At 36.8% G+C, this 10,180-nt stretch overlaps 1 non-coding gene across 1 annotated transcript; it reads left to right on the top strand.

Annotated features, from left to right (window-relative positions):
• Positions 1–9,777: 9,777 nt before the first annotated feature.
• LOC122086850 lies at positions 9,778–9,884 on the top strand. Its single transcript, XR_006142545.1, has one exon. It is a non-coding gene; the product is annotated as a small nucleolar RNA R71 (small nucleolar RNA).
• Positions 9,885–10,180: the final 296 nt, after the last annotated feature.

The following is a 10,180-nucleotide window of genomic DNA, read 5'->3' as shown; positions in this document are numbered from 1 at the left end:
TTCCGAATAATTCTCCGTTCGAATAATTCCCGAATCCGAATTTGCTAACTATGATCCAGGCCCACTCAGCCCTAGCTCAGGCTGAGATATCATAGCCTAGGCCCAATCCTATTGGGCTCAACCCAACCCAGCCCTAATCAACCTTGATTGACCCGAACTAGGGGCTAGTTGGCCTTGACATTGGTAGCCCCTATTTAGGTCTTTTCATGGCTGGGCAATGTCGGGGTAGCCATGTTTTTTGTCATTACATATTTATACATATGGGACCATGCAGAGACAGGCTCATCCCAAGAAGGCCCTGTCGAACTGAAGGCAAGCTCAAGCTCATTGCGCCAAACTTGCACCACTAGTCTCAAATCTATTCATCGGCATTTGTTTCTTCTTTTTTTTTTCTCCCACCAAATCTTCGAAAACTGCAAATATTTGGATTCTATTGAGGCTTGGTTTTCTCAATTTACTTATCTTCTTCAAAACCAGACCGATGACTCAGGGGAATCATACCTATAGTAGTGAGTCATGTTTTTTATTATTTTTGTGGCGTTGTCCGAAGTGAAAGATAAAAAAATTTAATAGAGATAGATCAAAGACAGAAGTGACTTAAGGGTTGCAAAATTTGTTGTTACCAACTCAATTACAAATAGATTTACCCTTAAATGAATATGAAAGACCAACACTATTGATGTGGGTTTTTATTTTAACAAACATCAAGCACGTAAACCTCCTTTTATAAAATGGAGGATTGATAATGCTATAGCAAGTTTTTTTCTTTTTTCTTTTTTCTTTAACGATAAACCCCTCAAACCTGCCCATTTTTATGGTTTAGGACCAAGTGTAAACCCCAATTATGAACAGTCACACCTAATCTGTGTAACAGATCAGTTGCAAGGAGACTCAAGCTAGAGACATCTGTTAACACACAATGCCTTTGAACCAGCAGAGCTACACCCAATGTGTAATGCTATAGCTACTTCTCTTGTTGTATAGTATGGTAATTATAGAGGAAATTTTATCCCCCTTCTCTAACTGTTTCATTTATCACACTCCCATCCCCTGTGAAGTTTAAAATTACAATTGTGCCCTATAGTGTTAACACTATTAGAGTTACATGTTAAATGACATTTTTACCCCTATCCCCTTTGTGTAAATTACAGAGGAAATTCAAGAGGACTCAACTGAGCGTTAGAAGGAATCCTCCCTCCCTGCTTCCCTGTGTCTCGGTTCTCTCTCAGCCCGATTTTTGCTTCTCAGGGTAAGACCTACGAGTCCCCCTCCCTCTTCTCTTACTTCGTTTTCCATTTTCTTGTGTTCTTCCTTCTTTAACCCGGTTCTGTTCTTCCATATGAGTTATGTTCTTCCTTCTTTAACATGGTTCTATTCTTCCATACCTGATTTTTTTCTTCCCTTGTTATGTCTTCCCTCCCTTTACTGATTCTGTTCTTCCATCCCTCACCTAGGTCAGTTCCTCCCTCCATCCCCTTGGTTTGGGAAGAAAAAATTGGAAAAAAAGCAACCAACATGAGTTCATCAGATAAACCATATTACCAAAGGAAAAAAATAACATATAACATACTTGAGTCCAGACCAAACCATATTACCAAAAAAAAAAAAAAAGAATACAGCAAAAAGAGTCCAGACCTTATATGCATGTGTGATAGGTGCCTGCATGAATCCAGACCTTGATTCATATGCTAGTATGAATCCCTAGTTATGTTCTTCCATATGAGTTCTAATTTTTTATTTTCATGTTCTACTAAGTTTTTTCCTTGTATGCTTATGTCACAGTTGCATTTGTGATAGGTAATGTCTACCTCAAGTAATTGCAGCACACCCGAAGTTATCAAGTACAAATCCATAAAATGTAAATGCAATCAAAAAGCGGTAATTAGGATCTCAAAGACCGTTGATAACCCAAATAGACTTTTTTATAGCTACCCAGATTATAATGGGTGCAAATACTTCGCATGGTGTGAACCCATAAATTTATCGACTACTGTTTGAGATTTTAAAATGTAACCGCAAGCGTACGAATCAATGTAGCTATGGGTCGAACACAGGGAGAGCATCTACTTTATTTTTTTCTTCTTTTAATAATGCAAAAGTGAACCGATTAATAATGGTTGTGATCTAATTCTAACTATCGTCCTAAACATATGTATCTAAAATAACGTCCTAACCATTCATCATCTAAGAATTAAGATACGCAAGACATGCAATTAAAATTAAATAAATAAATAACTGAAACTAAACACCCCACGCAATTAAAAAAAATAATGAAGGAAAAAAAATACTGAAATAAAAAAAAATAAAAATAAATGAATAAAGCTACAGAGAGGCTCACAAGTAAGTTTCTCTACTTAGCCCGAGTGATGCATCATAATATGAGCTTCCCCACTTGACCAGAGAGTCACTCTTATAAGGGTTACTCTACTTGGCTTTAGGGAAAGGGAGGCAATTAAAATAAAAACAATAAAATTATGGTTCTATGGCTAGGAGGGGCAAAGCCAATACATACACTGGCCATGAACCTTGGGGGAAAAGAAAAGCAATAATGTAATGACTGAAATTAAAATCCTAAATTAAAAAAGAAAGGATAGTCAGAAGAGGGAATGAGAGGGGGGAGAGAAGACTATTGAAGAAGCCTGCTTACTTGAACCTCAACCCTTGAACCGAAAACTTGATCGATTTGAGATACTATTAGTACTAAAAACCAAATCTAGAATAAACCAAATCTGAAATTTCTAGTATTAGAGAAAAATAAATCTGAAGAAAAAAATTGAACTTGAAAGACATGCTCCATAGCTTGTTCTTGTCATCTAGAACTAAGCCTAGAACTAGAACTTGAAAATTACAACTTCAATTGCTTAAACAATAAAAATAAAAGATTGAATAAAAAACAAAAGTGCTTGCATTAATTGAATAAAAAGAACTTACGAAAGTGTTTAAAGCATAAACCTAGAACTAAAGTTAGAGAAAGAGAAAACTAGAGAAAGAGATAGAGCAACTGAAAAAAAAAAACCCTTAAAGAAGAATGAAGTGCCTCCTCCCCTTGTGTTAATTCTATTATATAGAGAATGGGGGAGGGAAGCTAACGATTTTAGCTTCTAAAAAAAAAGATTTTTTTTATCTTGTTGATGAGGTGGAGGAGAGAGAAGAGAGAAAACGTGGAGAGAGATCTCCCATGATTTTTCTTGCCTTTTTTTTATTTAATTTTTTTATATTTTTCTCTCTTCTTGAGCAAGAAACCCCCATGGCCACTAACAGGTTCGAACTTGAGACCTCTTAATAAGCAAGGAATTTTGCACACCACAATTCACCAACTATGCTAGATAGTTGTTATTACCAAAAATGAATATTTAATCACTTAAGGGTGTGGTCTATCGAACCTTGTTGGCATTTGGAATATTCTTTATACCCTTGGGACAATTGCAAACGGGCTGATTCTAAATCTCGGTTCAGTTATGATTTATTATTTTTTTTTTTATCCGAAAAGAACAATCACTTGTATGGTTGACCAAACGAATGTGTACTTTTAATTGAACACATCCATCTTGCTCGGAATTTTGTCCTCTTTGCAATCATGAAAAGAAATAGGACCTCTTTATGTGGAAAATTAGAGATATAGCACCTGATAGTCCTTGATGCCTTGAAAATATAAAACCTGCAAAAAGAGAATAAAACCCAAGGTAGCACCATTCTAAATATGTAAAATGCATATTTTACTACCCTAGATTTCACACATAAATGTGCTCATCAAAATCCCCCCACTTAGACTTTGCTAGACCTTGAGCAAAACAAAAAGAAAAAGAATAAAAATAAAAAACTTAACTCGCTTTTGCAGGAATCACGGTTGCACTTAGCATGTGCAACAAGCCTTTAAATCCCTAGGTCACCCCTAGTGGACGAGTTGTGTCTCTTGGGTGTTTGCAGTTACTATACATGTAAAATTCAGAGTAAACAAATCCCAACCTTAGCTAAAGGTAAGGGCCATACCGATCTAGAGCAAAGATAATTCCTCTTACAAGGGACCCCCACTCTTGAACTTTTATTACCCTTTATCAATTTCAGGCACTAGTATATTTCTTAATTTGGAGCTCACCTCATCTCTTCCAAAACATCCTTATCTTAAAGCAAAACCACTTGTGAAGAAATAGGGAACCAATGACTAAGGCCTTGGAGTGTTTTAGACCAAACATGTTACCAAGCATTAATGACATTTACACATTTTTTTCTCATTTTTTCGCTTAATAAACTATATTCTACTCCACTACTTTCAGCCTAAATGACATGGTGGAGCAAACACCAGACACCCAAGTTATTATATAGCTTCACTTTTTGTATATGCTCACAAAGACAGTGATGTTAAAGTTCTTTCAGAAGTTTTCTCTCTAGGAATTTCGATCAAACCACCACGCTTCTTGAGGCGCAATACCTTGTCTAGTTCCAAGGGAATCAACTCTTATTCTTCTTTATACCACATTTCACACTTCATTTAAAATTATGCATTTGTCAACTCATGCCGAATTAAAAAGAAAGTCTCAACTCCAAATCAAAAGGACAAGGATCCCACAAACTTACATATGGTCCAACACCATAAAACAAGGGTCTCTTATTTTTCAAAAGAAAGTCCTATCTTAAGAAACATGCTTGTTTCTTTTATCTCAACAGGGTTTTTATGCGTTCAAAATGGGTACCTTAATCAAAACTTTTATTTTCATACATCAAGCAACCGAACGGTATGATCGTTAACCAAAAGCCAAAGTAGGACTTCATCCTTAGCAAGCTTAAAAACAAAAAGAAAAACAAACAAAACAAATTGGAAAAAGCAAAAACTGGTTTCCCTCCCCCACACTTAAGTCATATAATGTCCTCAATGCATGGAAAGAATTAAAAGCAAAGACAATGCAAGGGGGTCATACATGATTAAAAGTTAGTCATCAGTGTAAATAGATTCATGGAGATCCATGACCTCTTCACTACTAGTATTAGGAAACTTGAGGAAAGGTTTCAAACACTGACCATTAACCTTCGAAACTACCTCTGTTCTTGAATTCAGAATCTCTACAGCCCCATGGGGATATACATTATGGATAATAAATGGGTCATCCCATCGGGATCTAAGCTTACTAAGGAAAAGATGCAATCGAGAGTTGTACAGTAAGATCTTATCACCAATTACAAAAGATTTACACAGAATGTGCTTATCATGAAAAGTTTTAGTCTTTTCCTTGTAAATCCTAGAACTTTCATAGGCATCATTCCTAAGTTCCTCCAACTCAGATAGTTTGAGCCTACGATGAATTTTCACATCAGACAAATCAAAGTTGAGCTTCTTGATGGCCCAAAAGGCCTTATGTTGTAACTCAACTGGTAAGTGACAAGCTTTTTCATACACCAAATGGTAGGAAGACAGACCAAGGTCGGTCTTAAATGCAGTCCGATGGGCCCACAAGACATCAATGAGCCTAAAGGACCAATCCTTATGGTTGGGATTAAAAATTTTCTCTAAAATTTGTTTGATCTACCTATTAGACACCTCCACTTGGCCACTAGTTTGGAGGTGATAAGGGGTAGATAATTTATTGATGATTTCATACTTTTTCATTAAGACCTCAAAAGGCCAATTGCAAAAATGAGTACCTCTATCACTAATTATTGCACGTGATGCATCAAAGCGGGAAAAAATGTTCTCTTTGAGAAACTGGACCACCACTTTGTGGTCATTAGATTTATAAGGTATGGCCTCTATCCATTTAGAAACGTAATCAATAGCCAAAAGTATGTATAAATTTCCAAAGGAATTAGGGATGGTCCCATGAAATTGATGCCCCATACATTAAAGATCTCAACAACCAAAATAGGGTTGAGAGGCATCATGTTTCTCTTATTAATACGGTCAAAAGACTGACAAGTGGGACAAGCCTTACAAAAATCAAAAGTATCTCTAAAAAGAGTAGACTAATAAAATCCCATTAGAGAACCTTTGCGGTAGTATTCTTAGATCCAAAGTGTCCACCATATGCATGATCATAGCAAAAAGAGAATGGAATATTGCTCATGATCAGGAACACATCGTCGGATAATCTGATCTAGACATATCTTAAACAAATAAGGATTATCCTAGAAAAAATACTTAACTTGGGAATGAAACCTATACTTATCTTGGGTGGACCAGTGATCCGAAGTCACACCTGAAACTAAGAAGTTGACAATGTTAGCAAACCATGGTTCACTGTACACTGCAAATAACTGTTCATCTAGAAAGTTCTCATTGACTGGAGAATCGACAGTCAAGGAATTGGGAAGCCAGGATAAATGGTCTGCAACTAGGTTTTCAACTTCTTTCTTATCCCTAATTTCTAAATCAAACTCTTGCAAAAGTAAAACTCACCTAATGAGACGGGCTTTGGCATCCTTCTTCTGAATTAGGCATCTAAGAGCAGAATGATCAATATACACCACCACATATGAACCAACTGAGTAAGACCGAAATTTTTCTAATGCAAACACAACAGCTAAAAATTCTTTTTCAGTGGTTGTATAATTGAGTTATGTATCATTTAAGGTCCTATTAGCATAGTAAATGACAGTGAGCAAATTATTAATCTTTCGACCCAAAACTGCTTTAATGACAAAATCCAAAGCATCACACATCAGTTCAAAAGGTTCAATCCAAACAGGTGGTTGAACAATGGGTGCATTGGTCAACTCCTTCTTAAGTTGCTTGAAGGATTCTAAGCTCTCCTTAAAAAACTCAAAAGTTTGATCTTTAGCAAGTAATGAAGTGAGAGGTCGGGCTATCTGACTAAAGTTCTTAATAAACCTTCTATATAAGCCCACATACCCTAGAAAATATCGGACGTCCTTAACAGATTGAGGAGGTGGTAAATTATCAATTAAATCCACTTTGACTCTATTTACTTTAATTCCCTCTTTGGATATTATATGGCCTAAAACAATACTAGATTTAACCATAAAATGACATTTCTCCCAATTCAAAACCAAATTCTTAGATATGCACCTTTTCAAAACTAGAGAAAGATGATGAAGACATTTAGAATAGGAATTCCCATGAATTGCAAAAGTCATCTATAAATACTTCTAAGAATTTTTTGATTATATCAGAAAAGATGCTCATCATGCATCGTTGGAACGTAGCAGGGGCATTACAAAGCCCAAAGGGCATACGCCTGTAAGCAAATATTCTATATGGGCATGTAAAAGTGGTCTTATGTTGGTCCTCTAAAGCAATTGGGGTCTAGTTATAACCGGAATATCCATTAAGAAAATAATAGTATTCATGTCCAGCTAACCTCTTTAACATCTGGTCAATGAATGACAATGGAAAGTGGTCCTTTCAGGTTGCCACATTAAGTTTCCTATAGTCTATGCACACTCTCCACCCTGATTGGACACGGGTTGGAATTAGTTCAATATTGGCATTGGGAACTACAGTCACCCTAGATTTCTTAGGCACTACGTGAACTGGGCTTACCCATTAGCTGTCAAAAATAGGATAAATTATTCTATGATCCAAGCACCTTTGGATCTTTTTTTTAATGACTTCCATCATCACTGGGTTAGCTCTTCTTTGGGATTCTGTGGATGATTTGGAATCCTTCATAAGATGTATATGATGTTACACAAGAGAAGGGCTTATACCCTTGATATCAGCTATGGTCCAACCTAGGGTTTCCTTATTATCTTTTAACACTTTAAGTAACTCATCTTCCTGGCTAGAAGTCAAATTTGAAGAAATTATTATAGGAAGAGTCTGGTCAGGCCCTAGGAAAGTATACCTCAAACTAGATGGCAACTCCTTAAGATCTAGCTTAGGGGGCTCAACTATGGAAGGTTTGGAAATGGAATTGGAAAGGGGTCCTAAGGGCTCCACAAGTGTGAAAATTCAAGACTTCAGAAAAGAAGTTTTCACTACCATCATCCAACTCATCCATACACTCTTGGAATTTTGAATCAAAATCAATATCAAAGTTGGTAATCAAATCATCAGAAAAATCCAGAAAATCCTCAAGCATGTTGATTTCTTCTTTCATATGTAGTTGCTTGCCTATCCTAAACATGTTAAACTCAACAGTTTGGTTGCTAAAAGATAATCTTAGGAAACCATTCCGGTAATTGATTAATGCATTACTGGTAGCCAAGAATGATCTTCCTAGAATTATTGGGATTTCATCATTGGTTGAGAAGGGCTTGGTATCTAACATAATAAAATCAACAGGAAAAATAAATTCCCCCATCTTTAGTAAGACATCCTCAATTATCCCTTTAGGAATCTTAACAGACCTATCTGCCAACTGAAGAGTAGTTCCAGTGGATTTCAATTCTCCCAATCCTAGTTGCTTGTACACATGGTAAGGTAAAAGATTCACACTTGCGCCAAGGGCAAGTAAGGCATGCTCAATGTAGGTATTACCTATGACACAAGCTATGGTAGGGCTCTCTGGATCCTTATACTTAGCTACTATAGGCTGAGTAAAATTGGAACTAATGTTACCTGCCAAGAACACCTTTTTGGGCACACTAGTGATACGTTTGTGAGTACACAAATCTTTCAATACCTTTGCATAGGTGGAGATCTGGGATATGGCATTCAAAAGAGGGATGTTCACTTCTACCTTTTTGAAGACTTCTAAAATTTTATCCATGAAAGTAATCTTCTTTTTGTTTACCAAGCGATTAGGAAATGAGATAGGAGGAACATAAGGACTGTTAGGGATTTACTCTTTTCAGAAGAATCATTTTTCGTTTCCTTAACCAAATCATCTTTAATTTCAAAAGAATCTTTAGGTTCATCAGATGAACCTGGAACAAGAGTTAGGAATACTCTGTTAGTACTCTCTACCACTCCTAAGGGCATAAACAACATTATATTGGTTGGAGGGCCCTTGTTGGTTCTGACCTTGTACTACATTCAGTAGTGCATTAGTTAGTGCTTGTGAGCTAATAGGTTGATGATGCCTAGGGTTAGGCTTTGGTTGACTGAAAAAAGTTCTATTCTCCCTCTCACGCATAATTGAGACAAATTAGGCGAGTTCTCTCGTAAGATTTTGATGACTTGTCATGAGGAGGGTCATATTTTTTTCTATATCACTTATTCTACTTGCTTCTCCAGTGTTGGTAAACCCATGGGGTTGCTGATAAGATGATAGGAGAGGGGCCCTAGAAAAACTAGCCTGAGGTCCTACATTTGGCCTAGGAAAAGTATTTTAAGAAAAAGATTGTTGTGCAAAGGGAGGCCTCTGGGGTCCAGGTTGACCTTCATTATGGAAATTTGAAGGCCCTGCTTGGTTGCCATGATTCCAGGAGAAATTTGGGTGATTTCTCCATCCTGGATTGTAGGTGTTACTATATGGATTATTCTAGTATAAGGCATTAACACTATCATTAGAAGTGCCTCCAAAGGTGTTGGGGCATTCTTCTATGACATGTCCAGGGGACTGGTACCAAGCACAAATCTTAACCAAATTGTCTGATGATGGCTTTCTAGGAACAATAGCCTCAATCCTCTTGATTAGGCTATCCAAATGTCCTTCCTTGGCTACTATCCTATCTACAAAATATCTTTTCTCTCCTATGGTTCTTTCACTCTCTTGGGTTGATTCCCACTCACGGGTTTTGTCAGCTAAGCCAAGTAAGAATTCCCATGCCTTTCCTTCATCTGTAAAGGATGTAAATCCCTCAGGGCACATAGACTCTATCATTTGTTTAGTTGGATAATCAATACCTTAAAAAATTATTTGACATAAATGCCATAAGTCTAGGCCATGGTGAGGGCATTCTTGGAGTAGATCCTTGAATCTCTCCATAAGTTTGGAAAAAGACTCACTAGGCTCTAGCCTAAACTGAAGGGTATCACTTCTAAGCTTATTGGTCTTATGAGTTGGGAAATTTTTTTTAAAGAAAACAACTGTGTACTGTTCCCATGAGGTAATGGAATTTGTGGGTAACCCATACAATCACTTCTTAGCTTGGTCTTTCAATGCAAAAGCGATAAACCTAAGCTTAACAACATCATCAGAAAGCTGTTGGATCTTGATTAGAACACATATCTCTTCAAATTCCCTTAGAAATAGGTATGCATCCTTAGAGGTCAGCTCATGAAAGTGGGGCAACATAGTGATGTATTGAGATTTGAGTTCAAAATTATTGCCCTGGGCTTGTG

Source organism: Macadamia integrifolia, chromosome 1, assembly GCF_013358625.1.
Source record: "Macadamia integrifolia cultivar HAES 741 chromosome 1, SCU_Mint_v3, whole genome shotgun sequence".
Classification (NCBI taxonomy): Eukaryota; Viridiplantae; Streptophyta; class Magnoliopsida; order Proteales; family Proteaceae; genus Macadamia; species Macadamia integrifolia.
The sequence above is the reverse complement of the archived record's forward strand: the minus strand, read 5'-3'. Positions and strand labels throughout refer to the sequence as shown.